The sequence below is a fragment of the Aotus nancymaae genome, unplaced genomic scaffold, assembly GCF_030222135.1.
Source record: "Aotus nancymaae isolate 86718 unplaced genomic scaffold, 86718_ANA_hifiasm-v0.15.2.pri h1tg000004l, whole genome shotgun sequence".
NCBI lineage: Eukaryota > Metazoa > Chordata > Mammalia > Primates > Aotidae > Aotus > Aotus nancymaae.
In genome coordinates this window covers 60,271,258-60,288,394 of record NW_026988415.1, presented here as the reverse complement: position 1 = coordinate 60,288,394, position 17,137 = coordinate 60,271,258, and the positions used below count along the sequence as shown (strand labels likewise).

Sequence of the window (17,137 nt, the reverse complement as noted above, 5' to 3'; positions counted from 1 at the left end):
CTCATCTTGAATTGCAGTTCTCATAATTCCATATGTTAAGGGCAGGACTGGGTGGAGATAATTGAATTATGGGGGTGGTTTCTCCTGTGCTGTTCTTATGATAGTGAGTTAGTTCTCACAAGATCTGATGGTTTTATAAGGTGCTTCACCCTTCACTCAGCACTCACTTTATCCTCTCTCTTTGTCAAAAAGGTGCCTGCTTCTCCTTTTCCTTCCCCATGATTGAAAGTTTCCTGAGGCTTCTCCAGCAACATGGAACTGTGACTGAATTAAACCTATTTGCTTTATAAATTACTCCGTCTTGGATTTTTTTTTTTTTTTGGTAGCAGCAAGAGAATGGACTGTTAAACTAGCCTATCTTCTAATTTATTCTGTCTATATTATAATTTGTGAACTTGCTTACATCTTACACTCATGTTATATCACACACCACACCAAAATTCAATAATACCAAACCTTCTGTGAAATCTTACCCAAACCCTTCACTGGAGCTAAGTTCCTTCTTATTGTTTCTCTCCTACCAGGCTCTCATAGTACTTTGTACCTTTAATAATGTGCTTGATAATTTAAGAAGTTCCTTTTGTAATCACCACAGTGAACTGTGTTATAGTCTATGGTCTGTCAAATACTACTTGAGGCCTTGATATTGGAGACAGTCTAAGGGACACATTAAAGATTCAGTCATTTAGGATTTTGTATTTGTAATTAAGAGCACTGGAAAGCTACTTATCCAGACCAGTAGTTAATTTCCTCAAAGATGTCCTTATAGAGCTACATTTGAGCATTTTATTATGGGGTCTATATAATAAAGTCATATAAAGAATGTTTTTGTATTCTCAGCTATTGCACTCACCATCTGATTTGTATTGTGATAGTTTGTGTATATACATTTTTTTCTCACTAGCTTATAAACCCCTACTGTACAGGGACTATATATTGTTCATCATGTGCCACATTGCTCTTCAGAGAGAAATGTGTAATATATTTTTTCTATTTGATTTATTAAAGAGAATTTTTTTAGTTTATAAAATAGCTCATTTAAAAACTATTGTCAAGACTATACTTTCAGGGATCATTTCTATAGTTCGTTACTAGAGAAGTTTCTCTGAACGTGTAGAGCACCGAAACTGGAAGCATTCCCTTTGAAATCTGGCACTAGACAAGGATGCCCTCTCTCACCACTCCTATTCAATATAGTACTGGAAGTTCTAGCCAGAACAATCAGGCAAGAAAAAGAAATAAAGGGTATTCAATTAGGAAAGGAGGAAGTCAAATTGTCTCTATTTGCAGATGACATGATTGTATATCTAGAAGACCCTATCACCTCAGCCCAAAATCTCCTGAAACTGATAAGCAACTTCAGCAAAGTCTCAGGATACAAAATCAATGTGCAAAAATCACAAGCATTCCTATACACCAATAATAGACTTAAAGAGAGCCAAATCAAGAACGAACTGCCATTCACAATTGCTACAAAGAGAATAAAATACCTAGGAATACAACTAACAAGGAACGTAAAGGACCTCTTCAAGGAGAACTACAAATCACTGCTCAACGAAATAAGAGAGGACACAAACAGATGGAGAAACATTCCATGTTCATGGTTAGGAAGAATTAATATCGTGAAAATGGCCATACTGCCCAAAGTAATTTACAGATTCAACGCTATCCCCATCAAGCTACCAATGACCTTCTTCACAGAACTGGAAAAAACCACCTTAAACTTCATATGGAACCAAAAGAGAGCCCGCATAGCCAAGTCAATTCTAAGCAAAAAGAACAAAGCAGGAGGCATCACACTACCAGACTTCAAACTCTACTACAAGGCTACAGTAATCAAAACAGCATGGTACTGGTACCAAAACAGAGATATAGACCAATGGAACAGAACAGAGACGTCGGAGGCGACACAACATATCTACAACCACCTGATCTTTGACAAACCTGAAAAAAACAATCAATGGGGAAAGGATTCCATGTTCAATAAGTGGTGGTGGGAAAACTGGCTAGCCATATGCAGAAAGCAGAAACTGGACCCCTTCCTGACACCTTACACTAAAATTGACTCCAGATGGATTAAAGACTTAAACATAAGACGTAACACCATAAAAACACTAGAAGGAAACCTAGGCAAAACCATTCAGGACATAGGCGTAGGCAAGGACTTTATGACCAAAACACCAAAAGCATTGGCAACAAAAGCCAAAATAGACAAATGGGACCTAATCAAACTCCACAGCTTTTGCACGGCAAAAGAAACAGTCAATAGAGTGAATCGGCAACCAACAGAATGGGAAAAAATTTTTGCAGCCTACCCATCTGACAAAGGGCTGATATCCAGAATTTACAATGAACTAAAAAAGATTTACAAGAAAAAAACAAACAAGCCCATTCAAAAATGGGCGAAGGATATGAACAGATACTTTCCAAAAGAAGACATACATGAGGCCAACAAACATATGAAAAAATGCTCATCATCACTGGTCATTAGAGAAATGCAAATCAAAACTACATTGAGATACCATCTCACGCCAGTTAGAATGGCGATCATTAAAAAATCTGGAGACAACAGATGCTGGAGAGGATGTGGAGAAATAGGAACACTTTTACACTGTTGGTGGGAGTGTAAATTAGTTCAACCACTGTGTAAAACAGTGTGGCGATTCCTCAAGGACCTAGAAATAGAAATTCCATTTGACCCAGCAATCCCATTACTGGGCATATATCCAAAGGATTATAAATCGTTCTACTATAAGGACACATGCACACGAATGTTCATTGCAGCACAATTTACAATAGCAAAGACCTGGAACCAGCCCAAATGCACATCGATGATAGACTGGACAGGAAAAATGTGGCACATATACACCATGGAATATTATGCAGCCATTAAAAAGGAGGAGTTCCCGTCCTTTGTAGGGACATGGATGAACCTGGAAAACATCATTCTCAGCAAACTGACACAAGAACACAAAATCAAACACCACATGTTCTCACTCATAGGTGGGTGTTGAACAAGGAGAACACATGGACACAGGGAGGGGAGCACTATACACGGGGGTCTGTTGCGGGGGAGGGGGGATAGTGGGGAGGTGGGGAGTTGGGGAGGGATAGCATGGGGAGAAATGCCAGATATAGGTGAAGGGGAGGGAGGCAGCAAATCATACTGCCAGGTGTGCACCTGTGCAACAACCTTGCATGTTATTCACATGTACCCCAAAACCTAAAATGCAATAAAAAAAAAAAAACTATTGTCCTCTAATCATATCAGATGAGGTTTGTCACATTTGCATATGCATATATTCACATGCAACTTTCAAGGAACCCATCGACTCACTAAAGAAATACCCATATAAAATACAGGATAAATTGGAATGATGGCTGGATTGCTCATTGCTTTAGATTACCCAGTCATCCATTCCCTCCCATTAACCCAGTTTATATAAAATGAAGGATTTGGAGCCCTTATCAGTTGCATCCTGTTATTACACTCTAAAATATCTGTCCATCCACAATTTAAACTTCCCAGAGGGACTCATATTCTATTCCTCAAGAATAATTAATAAATATTTCCCAAATATAATCTTTTATTTCTATATTCTATGATTTTTTAAGTCAGTAACTTTCTTATCTGCGCTAGAATAGTGTACATTTTGGGGGTTTTGGTTTATTCTTTTTATATCATTAAGAACCCCATAACCCAAGCTATTGACATATAACATGGGAAAGATGTTGCATATTCATAGTCTGGCAGGATAAATTTACAGGTAGTATTATACTAGTTTTTATAAAAGGTTAAAGCAATGATAATCTAAGCCTGCCTAAATATTGTACACATAAATGCGTATCTACCATACAATAAAAATGCTGGTTTTCTAAAATTTATATATTCTTAAGACACCCCATGCTTACTGTTTTCATTAAATTATACTGGTGAAAAACAGTTAAAAATAGTTAAAGTAGAAAATGTATAAGAAACAGAGAAGTGACAAAATGCCAGAAATATAAAATAAGAATTTGATTTAAAATATAAGTTAGCATGAGTCTTTCAAATAAAACTTGAAACTTGGTAGTACAATTTAATATTTTTAATTTGCATTGTGTTTAATTAAAATAGTTCTATTATTGGAATTTGGTCTCTATCACAATCAAACAGTTAACATGGCTGCGAGTAAGGTCTTAAAATTTGTATTTAATATCACACTTCATACTATAATGCAACAGTGAATCACTTACATGAGGGTTAATTTTATGATATAATATGCAAAATACATTTTCTACTTTTGCATTATAAACTAGTGATGCTTTATAGCAGCCCCCATTCGAAGAAGCATTTTGTGTCAACTATGAGAAAAAATATTTCAGTTTTAATATGTGTGGTATAAGTCAATATTATTTTTCAGGGATAGAATTGGAAAGCAAAGAACAGTGGCACAATCAGGGTCTTAAAATCATCTCTCATTTTCTGCATTTCTCTTCCTAAGTCTGCAAAATCACATTTTTATTTGAAGCCTTAACTTAGTAGCCTTTCCTGACATTCTGCAGCTCACATTGATTTCTCCCTTTCCTGGACTCCTGCTGCATTGAGAACCAGCACCACACAATTTTGCACTTAATTGCTATAATTGTTTCATGAGTCAGTCTTCTGAAATAGATTGTAAGCTCCTTAACTGCAGAAATCATGCCTTACATTTCTTTTGCCTGGCACACAATTGGATAATTGTTGATTAATCAATACAGCCAGCAGCTTTCTCCCTTTTGAATGTTTTTACTCGTCTCATTTGGAACTGTCAAGAAATATCAGCCCCTTACAAAATTTTCTTCCTGTGAAAAATCAACAATATCTTGTAGTATTAGAAACAGGGTTAGTCAGCCATTACAAAACATAAAAATGCACTGCATATATGGTCTGAATTTTTACATAATGTTTTAGTATACATCTTCAGAAATACTTTCTGTCTAAATGTGGGGGATATTCTGTATTGAAAATTTATTCAGCACATATCTATTTGCACTTGCTGAGAAGCTATGATGAATTAAGCATTAAGGAATAAAAATTGATGTGAAAGGCCTCTGATCAATAAAGAAGAGAGCTTATTCCCAAGGCTGCAGTAGCTGCTTTACATAATATGATTTAATTTGTATCCACACTATAAGGAATTTATCATTACTCCCATTTTATAGGTGAAAAATCTGCAGTTCAGAGAGGTTAAATAATTTGCCCAAGGTTATAACATTCAAATTAAAAAAACAGTATTTGAACCCATGTCTGTCTAACTTCAAAGCCTGAGCTTATGTTCTTTAAGAGATATAGCCATATGAAGAAGTTCTTATAATGCAATGTGACAAGTGATGTAATAAAATGAAATATGTACACCATACTACAGTATCATGGGAAGGTTAGGGGAACACAGAGAAAATAGTGGCTAATATTGCCTGAGAAGAAATGAGGCAAAGTTCTCAAGCATCAAATAACTCATTTGTAAGCTCTCAGAGTCTCATGCTAGTTTTTATTTTTCCATTTTTTTATTTTTATTTTTTGTGGGTATATATAGTAGGTATATGCATTTATGGAGTACAAAACTAGTTTTGATACAGACATGCGATATAAGCACATCCTGAAGAATGGGGTATCTATTCCCCCAAGCATTTATCCATTGAATTGTGAATAATCCAATTAGATTCTCTACGTTATTAAAAATGTATGGTTACTATTGACTATAGTCACCATGTTGTGCATCAAATAGTAGGTTTTATATTTTCTTTCTATTTTTGTACCCATTTACCATCCCTCCCTCACCCCAAGCCCCCCACTAACTTTCCAAGCCCATAGTAATCTTTCTTCTACCCTCTACCTCTATTAGTTCAATTGTTTTGATTTTTAGATCTCACAAAAAAGTGAGAACATGTGATGTTTGTCCTTCTGTCCCTGGCTTAGTTTACTTAACATAATTTCCAGCTCCATCCATGTTGTTGCAAATGACTGTATCTCGTTTTTTTTTGATGATTGAATAGTACTGCATTGTATATAGATGCCACATTTTCCTTATCCTTTAATCTGTCGATGGACAATTAGGTTGCCTCTAAATCTTAGCTATTTTAAACAGGGCTGCAAAATACTAACAGTATGGATACCTCTTTCATATACTGATAGTACTTTCTTTTGGGTATACACCCAGCAGTGGGATTACTAAAAACATTTGGAAGCTCTATTTTTAATTTATTGAGGCAGATCCAAACTTTTCTCCATAGTGCTTGTATTAATTTACATTCCCACTAACAGTGTACAAGGATTCCCTTTTCTCCACATCCTTGTCAGCATTTGTTATTGTCTGAAATTTGGATATAAGCCATTTTAACTGGGGTGAGATAGTATTTCATTGTGGTTTTGATTTGTATTTGTCTAATGATCAATGACTTTGAAAACCTTTTCATATGCCTGTTCACGATTTGTATGTCTTCTTTTGAGATATGTTTATTCAAATCTTTTGCCCATCTTTTGATTGGATTATTATATTTGTTTCTATAGAGTTGTTTGAGCATTTAACATACTCTGGTGATTAATCTCTTGTTGGATGAATAGTTTGCAAATATTTTCTTCCATTCTGTGGGTTGTTTCTTCACATTGTTGATTGTATCCTTTGCTATGCAGACGCTTTTTAGCTTGTTGCGGTCCCATTTGTCCATTTTTGCTTTGGTTGGCTGAGCTCATGGGATACTGCTCAAGAAATTTCTGCCCAGACCAATGTCCTGAAGATATTCCCCAATTTTTCTTGTAGTAATTTCATGATTTGAGGTTCTATATTTAATGCTTTAATTTATTTTGATTTTATTTTTGTATATGGTGAAAGATAAGGGTCTAGTTTTATTATTCTGCATATGGATATATAGTGTTCCCAGCATCGTTTATTGAAGAGACTCTCTTTTCCCCAGTGTATGCTTTTGGCACCTATGGAAATGAATTTACTGTAGTTGTGTGAATTCATTTCTGGGTTCTCTATTGTGATCCATTGGTCTGTATGTCTGTTTTTATGGCAGTATCACACTGTTTTGGTTACTATAGCTCTGTAGTAACATTTTAAGTCAGCTAATGTAATTCCTCCAGTTTTGTTCTTTTTTTCTTAGGATAGATTTAGCTATTCTGGGTATTTTGTGGTTTCATATAAATTTTGGGATAGCTTTTTCTATTTCTGTGAAGAATATCCTTGGTATTTTAATAAATATTGCATTGACTCTGTAGATTACTTTCAGTAGTATGAACGTTTTAATAATACTGATTCTTTCAATCCGTGAATGTGGAAAGTTCCGTTTTTTGGGTATCCTTTCAAATTTCTTTCATCTGTGTTTTATAGTTTAATTTTATCTGTGGCTATTTTAAGTGAGATTCCTTTTTTATTTCTTTTTCACATTGTTTACTGTTGGCTTATAGTAATGCTACTGATTTTTGCATGTAGATTTTGTATCCTGCAAGTTTACCTAATTATTTTTATCAGTTCCAATAGTTTTTTTGTGGAGTCCTTATATACACCCAGATACAAAATCATGTCATCTGTAAACAGAGACAATTTTACATCTTCCTTTTCAGTTTGGATGCCATTTCTTTTATCTGATTGCTCCAGCTAGGACTTCCAGTAATATGTTGAATAACGGTGCTGACAGTGGACATCTTTGTCATGTTCCAAATTGTAAAAGAAAGGCTTTCAGTTCTTTGCCATTCAGTATGATACTAGCTGTGGGTCTGTTATATATGGCTTTTATTATGTTGAGGTATGTTTCTTCTATTCCCAGTTTGTTAAAGCCATTTTATCATGAATAGATGTTTAATTTTATTGAATGCTTTTTCAGCATTAATTGAAATGATTATATGGCTTTTATCCTACATTCTGTTAATATCATGTTTGATTGATTTTTTTTTTTTTTTTTTTTTTTTTTTTTTTTTTTTTTGAGACAGAGTCTTGCTGCATCGCCAAGCGCCAGGCTGGAGTGCAGTGGCACAATCTTGGCTCACTGCAACCTCTGCCTCCCGGGTTCAAGCAATTCTCCTGCCTCAGCCTCCTGAGTATCTGGGACTACAGGTGCACACCACCACACCCAGCTAATTTTTGTATTTTTAGTAGAGATGGGGTTTCACCATGTTGGCCAGGATGGTCTTGATCTCTTGACCTCATGATCCACCCGCCTCGGCCTCCCAAAGTGCTGGGATTACAGGCGTGAGCCACCGCGTCCAGCCCATATTTGATTGACTAATTTGTGTGTGTTGAGCCACCCTTGTATATCAGTGATAAATTGAACTAGGTCATGATGTATAATCCTTCTATGTATTGTTGGATTTGGATTGCTAGCATTTTGTTTCATGTTTTTCCAATATTCTTCAGAGACTTTGGCTTATAGTTTTCTTTGCTTTTTTTTTTTCTTTTCTTTTCTTTTTGATGTGTCTTTGTCTGGTTTTCCTATCAGAGTAATACTTGTCTCATAGAATGAGTTTGGAAGTGTTCTCTCCTCCTCTATATTTTGGAATTGTTTAGGTAGAATTGGTATTAGTTCTTCTTTAAATATTTGGCAAGACTCAGCAGTGAAGCCATCAGGTCCCAGGATTTTCTTTACTGGGAGACTTTTTATTACAACTTTGATCTTGTTACTTGCTATTGTTCTGTTCAGGTTTTGGATTTCTTCCTAGTTACATCTTAGTAGGTTGTGTGTATCTAGGAATTTGTCCATTTTTTCTAGATTTTCTAATTTATTGGCATATAGTTGCTCATAGTAGCCACTAATGATCCTTTGAATTTCTGCAGTATCAGTTGTAACATCCCCCTTTTCACTTCTGATTTTATTTAGTTGGATCTTCTCTATGTTTTTCTTGGTTAGTCTGGCTAAAAGTTTGTCAATGTTATTTAACATTTCAAAAAAGCAAAATATTGTATTGATCTTTTGTATTTTTCATTTCAATTTCATTTATTTCTGTTATGCTTTTTATTATTTATTTTTTTCTACTAATTCTAGGTTTGGTTTTCTCTTGTCTTTCTACTTCTTTTAGATTCATCATTAGATGATTTACTTGAAGTTTTTGCTCTTTTCTGATGTAGGCACTTATAAGGTTTCCCTGGGTACTGTTTTTGCTGTATCCCATAGGTTTTGGTGTGTTGTGTTTTTATTATCATTTGTTTCAAAACTTTTAAAAATTTTCTTATTAATTTATTCAGTGACCCACTGGTAATTCAGGATCATATTGTTTAATTTCCATATATTCATATAGTTTCCAAAATTCCTCTTGTTACCAATATCTAGTTTTATTCTAATGTGGTCAGAAAAAAAAGCTTGATATTAATTGAATTTTTTGAATGTTTTAAGACTTGTTTTGTGGCTATATATATGATCTGCCCTTGAGAATGATTTATGCCTTGTGGAGAAGAATGTTTATTCTGCAACACTTGAATAAAATGTTCTGCAAATATCTGCTATATTAATTTAGTCTATAGTGCAGATTAAGTCTGATGTTTCTTTGTTTGACTGGAAGACTTGTCCAATGCTGAAAGCAGGGTGTTGAAATCTTCAGCTATTATTGTATTGGGATCTATTTCTCTCTTTAGCATTAATAATATTACCTTTATATATCTGTGTGCTCCCATGTTGGGTGCATATATATTTACAATTGTTATATCCTCTTGCTGCATTGGCCTCTTTATCATTTTGTCATGATCTTCTCTGTCTGTTCTTATGGTTTTGTCTTGAAATCTGTTTTTTTCAACATAAGTATAGCAACTCTTGCTCTTTTGAAGTTTCCATTGGCGTGAAATATCTTGTTCCATCCCTTTATTTGCAGTCTATGCGTGTGTTTATAGGAGAAGTGTGCTTCTTGTAGGCAAAATTTCAGTGGCTCTTATTTTTCCATCTTTTCAGTCAGTCTATGTCTTCTGGTTGGAGAGTTTAGTCCATTTTCATTCAACATTATTATTGATAAGAACTTAATCTTGCCATTTTGTTATTTGTTTTCAGGTTGAGATGTGGCCTTCTTTCTTTCATTTCTGTCTTTCAGTAGTGAAGATGATTTTCTCTGATAATATGATTAAGTTTCTTGCTTTGTATTTTTTGTGCATCAGTTGTGTATTTTTTTGTTTGACGTTACCACAAAGCTTGCAAGTACTATCTTATAGCCCATTATTTTAACCTGACAAAAATGTAACACTAGTCACATAAACACACAAATAAAAATAAAATGAATACAAACTTGCCTTAGCTTTGTCCCTCACTTTTTAACTTTTTGTTGTTTCTATTTACATTTAACCATACTGCCTCTGTCTTGGAAAGTTATTGTATTTATTATTTTTAATTGGTTCATCATTTAGTCTTTCTACTTAGGATAAGAGTTTACTCACCACAGTAACAGTATTATAATATTCTGTGTTTTTCTGTGTACTTACTATTATCAGTAAGTTTTGTACCTTCAGATAATTATTTATTGTTCATTAATGTCATTTTCTTTCTAATTGAAGTACTCCTTTTAGCATTTCTTCTAGGACAGGTCTGGTATTGATGAAATATCTCAACATTTGTTTATCTGGAAAAGTCTTTATTTCTCCTTCGTGTTTTAAGTATGCTTTCACTGAATATACTATTTTAGAGTAATTTTTTTTCTTCAGTATTTTAAATGTTATGCTACTCTATCCTGGCCTGTAAGGTTTTCACTGAAGAGTCTGCTGCCAGATGTATTGGAGCTGCATCGTATGTTATTTGTTTCTTTTCTTTTGCTTCTTTTAGGATCCTTTCTTTAACCTTGACCTTTGGGAGTTTGATTACTAAATGCTTTGTGGTAGTTTTCTTTGGGTTAATTCTGCTTGGTGTTCTATACCCTTCTTGTACTTGGTATATTAGTCTGTTCTCACACTGCTATAAAGAAATACTCAAGACTGGATAATTTCTAAAGGAAAGAGGTTTGACTGACTCACTGTTTTGCACACCTAGGGAGGACTCAGGAAACTTACAATCATGGCAGAAGGAGAAGCAGCCACCTTCTTCACAAGGTGGCAGGAAAGAATGTGAGCATGTGAGGGACAAACTGTCAAACAGTTATAAAACCATCAGATCTCATGAGAACTCAGTCACTCTCATGAGAATAGCATGGAGGAAGTGCCTCTCTGATCCAATCACCCCCCACTGGACCTCTCTCAACATGTGAGGATTATAGAGAATAAAATTCAACATGAGAGTTGGGTGGGGACACAACCAAACCATATCACTTGGATATTGAGATCTTTCTCTAGGTTTGGGAAGTTCTCTTTTATTATCTCTTTGAATAAACTTTCTATCCCTATCTCCTTCTCTACATCCTCTTTAAGGCCAATAACTCTTAGATTTTCCCTTTTGAGGCTATTTTATAGATCCTGTAGATGTGATTCATTATTTTTTATTCTTTCTTTTTTCTCCTCTATTTTCAAATTGCTTGTCTTCAAGCTCACTAATTCTTCTGCTTGATCAATTCTACTATTAAAGAACTCTGATCCTTCTTTCAGTATACCAGTTGCATTTTTCAGCTTTGGAATTACTGATTGATTATTTTTAATTATTTCAATTTCTTTGTTAAATTTATTTATTAGAATTCTGAATTCCTTCTTGGTATTACCTTGAATTTCTGTGGGTTTCATCAACACAGCTATTTTGAATTATCTCTCTCAAAGGTCACATATCTTTGTTTCTCCAAGATTGGTCCCTGATTTAGTTCATTTGGCGAGGTCATGTTTTCCTGGATGGTGTTGATGCTAGCAGATGTTTTTTAGTGTCTGAGCATTAAAGTGTTAGGTGTTTATTGTGGTCTTCACTGTCTGGGCTTATTTGTAGCTATCTTGGGAAAGCTTTCCAGATATTTAAAAAGACTTAGGTGTTGTGATCTAAGCTGTTTCTGCTTTAGGGGACACCCCAAGCCAAGTAACACTGTGGTTCTTGCAGACTTGTAGAGGTACCACCCTTATGGTCTTGGTTAAGATCTTGGAGAATTCTCTCGATTATCAGAGATTCTTATTATTTTCATTTACTTTCTTACAAACATGCAGAGTCTCTGTCCCTGTTCTGAGCCACCTAAAGCTGGGAGTGGAAAACACAAGCATCCCTGTAGCCACCACCACTATGACTACACTGAGTCAGACCTGAAGCCAGCATAGCACGAGGTCTTTCCCAAGGCCTACTATAACAACTCCCTGGCTACTGTCAGTGTTCGTTCAAGGCCCCAGTCCTCTATAATCAGCAGATGGCAAAGCCAGCTAGGTCTGTGTCCTTCCCTTCAGGATGGTGAAGCCCCAGGCCCCAGGTGGGTCCAGAGGTGCTGTTGGGAATTGAGGGACTAGAGTCAAAAACCTTAGTAACCTACCTGGTATTCTATTGTATTGCAGCTGAGCTAACATTCAAGCCATAAGATGCAGTCCTTCCCACTCTTCCCTCCCCTTTCCAAAGGCAGAGGAGCCTCACCCTATAGCCACCACCACCCTTGCCCATGAGGAGTACCGCCAAACTACCAACAATGTTCCCTTAATGCCCAAGGGGTCCTAAGTCAGCTTGTAGTGAATACTGCCTGGTCTGGGACTCACTGTTCAGGGTAGCAGGCTCCCCTCTGGCCCAGGACAGGTCCCAGAATGCCTTTCAAGAGTCTAGTCCTGGAATTGATCGCCCTAAGTGCCTGCTTAATGCTCTATCCTTCTGTGGCAGTGTTGGTACCAAATGTGCAAGACAAAGTCACTTTTATTTTTCCTTCCGCTTTTCTGAAACAGTGTTGCCTCATAGCCACCAAAGCTGGTAATGTACTGAGTCTCACTTAAAGCCGGCACACCTCAGAGACTCACCAAAGCCCTTGGTGTAGTACCTAAGCATTGCTGCTGATTTTTCAAGGCCCAAGGGCTCTTCAGTTAGCAGGCAGATGATGGATATTGGCAGGACTGGGTTATTTCCTTCAAGGCTGCAGCTTCCCTTCTAGCTGAGGGTGTGTCTAGGAATGTCATCTGGGAGCTAGGGGCTGGAATAGGGACCTCATGACTCTGACCATTGCCCTATCTTGCTGTGGTTGAGCTGGTATCCAAAATGCAAAACACAGTCTTCCCCACCCTTCCTCACCTCTCCTCAAGCAGAAAGAAGAGGCCTCTTTTGGAGCCTCAAGCTGTATGGTCTGGGCTTTTGGGAGGGGTGATGCCAGCATTCTCTTGGCTGCCCCAGCTGGTATCTCTGTATGTTTTATGTGCTCCAAGTCTACAGTCTCTGGGCCTTGTTCAACCATAGGACTCGCCTATAAGTTGTAGTTCTTATGGCCTAGATTCCTTTTCAAGTTTACCTAGAGACTGAAAGCACTTCGGTCTTTGGTAGAAAGTTTTGAGAGCACTCAAGTTCAGACTGCTGGAATTGGTGATTCTCCTCTGGCTTGGGGTGGTTTATATGGTCCCTCTGTTGGTGTGCATCAGCTGAGTTTCATCTGGTTACAGGACATCACTGATTTTAATGCCTCATAATTGCTGTCTTCTCACTCCCCTAGTGTCAAGAGAGGCTCTCAGCACCATTCTGCTGTTATAAGGGGTGGCGGAGGTGTGACATCAGGGATCCAAGACTGTTTTCTTTATTTCTTCAGTACCTCTTTCAGCAATATGAAGTTAAAACCAGGTACTATGAGTGCTCACCTGGCTTTTTGATTTTTATGAAGGTTTTTTGTTGTTTGTTTTTTCTGTGTAGATAGTTGTTAACTTGGTGTCCTTACAGTGGGAGTCAATCAATGAAGCTTCCCATTTTACCATCTTGCTCCACCTCCTTCCTCTGGCCATGTTAAGTTTGTATACCAATTTGATTGCAAGGGGAAATGTCAAGTGGACAATTGGATATAGCAGTTTGAAGACCAGAGGAGAGATAGTGGCTGGGTATTTTAAACTGGTAGCCATCTAAGTATAAATGATATTTAAAATCAGGAGACTATATGATATCACTAGGAGCATAGGTGGAAGAAGTCTATCAGGTATTATTTTACTTTAACAGTACAGTTGTTACTGCCCTACTTTTCACAATATCTCCAAACTTCTAGTTTCTGGCTCATCCACCTCATAATTCCACTGCCTGACACTTTGACACCAAATTTTTCTCCAACTTTGCCTACTGAGTTTAGATTACTAATGTGAATTCTGAATCAGTAAGACCTACCTAGTGAAGCCCTGAGTTGTGGGATAACTGATTCTTTCTACTAACTGCCAATTACTTCTCCACTCTAAGCTACCTCTTTTGATTTTAGAGACAGTCTCATATGCCCTACAATGGAATTTCCAATTCATACAGGAAAAAAAAGGTACTATAGCAGTAGACATTAAATAACCATTTATGAAATGAAATATGAATGCATAAAATAGAAGGCTATAGCAATAGGCAGTCATATGTTCCACTCTCTTGATTTCTGGACTTGTCTAGAATCAACAGCATCATTTTAATAATCAGGGCTTGCTAATTACCAGAAACTTAAGAACATATTAAAAAATTATCCCAATGCTTCATCATCTGTGACTGAATTCTGAGGTTCATATAATATAAATTAAACATTAAGATGGCAGTAAACTCTCCGTTTGCACTGTGGAAGCAGATTGCCATTCACACAGCCATCCATTTTTCCATATTATTGAGGCCTCTTAAGGGTACAAAATTGCCACATATCAACGCAATTTAGAAGTGGCCATTTTGAATCAATTAGCTGAAGTATATAATATCAAAGAAAAAATAATCCTAAGTGCCAAAACTATTTTGTCAATAAAGATTGTCTGGCTATTGTATAACATTTTTCTGCATGTGTAAGTAGAAGACAAGTATGCAAAAGCCAATGGGCTCTATTCTCACCTTATTTCTTTCTTATTAAATAGAATAGTAAGTGACTGTATTAGTTAATCGACTTGGTAAAATTTAGCTAAAAACATGATATGTGTATCTATGAACAAAAATTAACAGGCCATAATAGAAATTATTAAAATCCACACTTGTGGGTATCCCACAAAAGCTATTTTTTTCTCAAATAGACAAACATACTGCAGTGAACTAAAAGTATTCTTCACAGATAATTTTTATTAAATTGGAAAATGTTAGAACTGGAAAGGATCATAGAACTTGTCCCCTGGGTGAGAAAGTCTTCTCCAAAACAATATACTTTTAAAATAGCAGATGTAGGTATAGAGTTCAGACTTCTGGACACTGCATCAGGACTCTTTCTACAACACTATATTGTCTCCTAAGAAATAAAGTAAGAAATAATCTTTGTGATAAGTTCACAGTACACTATTTTTAAAACACTAGAAAATTTAATTTCTTAATTATAGACAACAAATGCATGGGTGCTCAATTCTTATTAAAAAAATTGCTCAACAAATGGCATTCTTCCTCATACAGTATATGATGTACTTTAGTTACTAAAATATGTAAATTGTATAGTGGGCTATAATCTAAATTGTCAATTATGCTTTGAGCCATGATGTAGATGTGTTTAAAAAGGAAACATAAGATGTGAATGTAAACGTAATGTTCTTTTTTTATACTGCCCCTCTGAGGATTATGGGCTTTCTTGCTATTTTGCGTTTATTTTGGTTAGTTTAAGTATCATCATGAACTCATGCATTTTAACATATTTGATGCATTTCAATTCACTGCTTGTTATTTTTCATAGTGATGCTTAAATTCCTCTAACCTGGCCAGTAGGGAGTTTAAGTTGACTCAAAGAGGTTTTTAAACTTGACATAGTATTCTCTCTCTCTCTGTTTTTTGTTTGTTTCATCATTGTAAGAACATTGATTTCACTTATTTGTGGTGTCTAAAATAGTCTCAGAAACAGAATGTAGAGTGGTGGTTTCCAGACACTGGAAGGAGGGTAAATGGAGAGTTGTAATTCAATGAGAATAACATTTTAGCTATACAAAATTAGTAAATTCTAGAGATCTGCTGTACGACATTGTGCCTATAGTTAACAATACTGTATTGTACTCTTAAAAATATGACAGGGTAGATTCATGTTAAATATTCTTACTCTTTGAGTTCTTGACCTAGAGCACAAAGTAGAGAGAAGGGAGGAAAGCATTGTAGGTATATGCATATGAACTGCAGAATGATGCTATAGTTGCTTGCAGCTGAATCCTGATTAGACTAAGACTGAGGCAAGAGACCTATGCTCAAGAATCAGTGGGAACACTTTCACCTGGAAACATTATAGTAGTACGTGGTAATCACATTGGTAACTCTGATCTTTAAAAGCCCATGGCCTAAGCTAGGCATAGTGCTTCTATCTCTTTTAGCATTCCAGCATCATCTACTTGCCAGATATATCCATTGAGAAGATCCACTTTCATTTCAAATATATACCTAGAATCCAATTTTAATCTCCCCATACCGTGCTTCTAAACTAGCATACATTCCCAACGTGTCTGTTTTTATCTATGACATTTTCTAATCACCCAAACTTGAAAACTTGGAGATACTTCTGACATTACTTATTCCTTCCCTGCCACTATCCCTCCTGCAGCATACAGAGTGACCAAGTCCTATCTATTCTTCTTTCAAAATGTATGTGAAATTTATTGTTTCCTTTTTTCCTGGCAGATATACCCTAGGCAACACTTTTAAATCAATTAATGATTGAATTATAGCAATATAATTCTAAATGATTTCCTAATCAGCTGTCTCTTTGCTCTATCTATCCCCCACACTGCATCAGATTTAATCTTCCCTGCTTTCATCATGTCACAGTGCCTTGCACATAGTTGGCTCTCAAGAAGTAATTACTGAATAAATTACTATTCAAACCTGATTGAAAAGCTATGTTGATTGCCCTCCTTTCTGTCAGAAGAATTTTAAAGTCCTCCAATATGTGCTTCCTTCTTATTTCTCTCCAAAAAGATGATTCTGCTCTGGTCATGTTGGTTTTCTCATTGAACACACGTCAACTCTCACCACTCTTTTCTTCCTTTTTGGAGCACCTTCTCTTGCTATTACAACTATCCAAATTTTACACATTTCTCAATGTTCAACTCAGGTATAATTTCTCCTTTAAGCCTTTCCTGATTACTAAAGCTCATAAGGGTTTTCCATCTCTCGGAATTCTTAAATACAGAATTATACACTTTCTCATGTTATTATTTCATATTTGTAAACT

General features: G+C 36.0%; 1 pseudogene; it reads left to right on the top strand.

Annotated features, from left to right (window-relative positions):
• Positions 1–1,053: 1,053 nt before the first annotated feature.
• Positions 1,054–1,131, top strand: LOC135269427 (small nucleolar RNA U3; annotated as a pseudogene).
• The last annotated feature ends 16,006 nt before the right edge of the window (positions 1,132–17,137 follow it).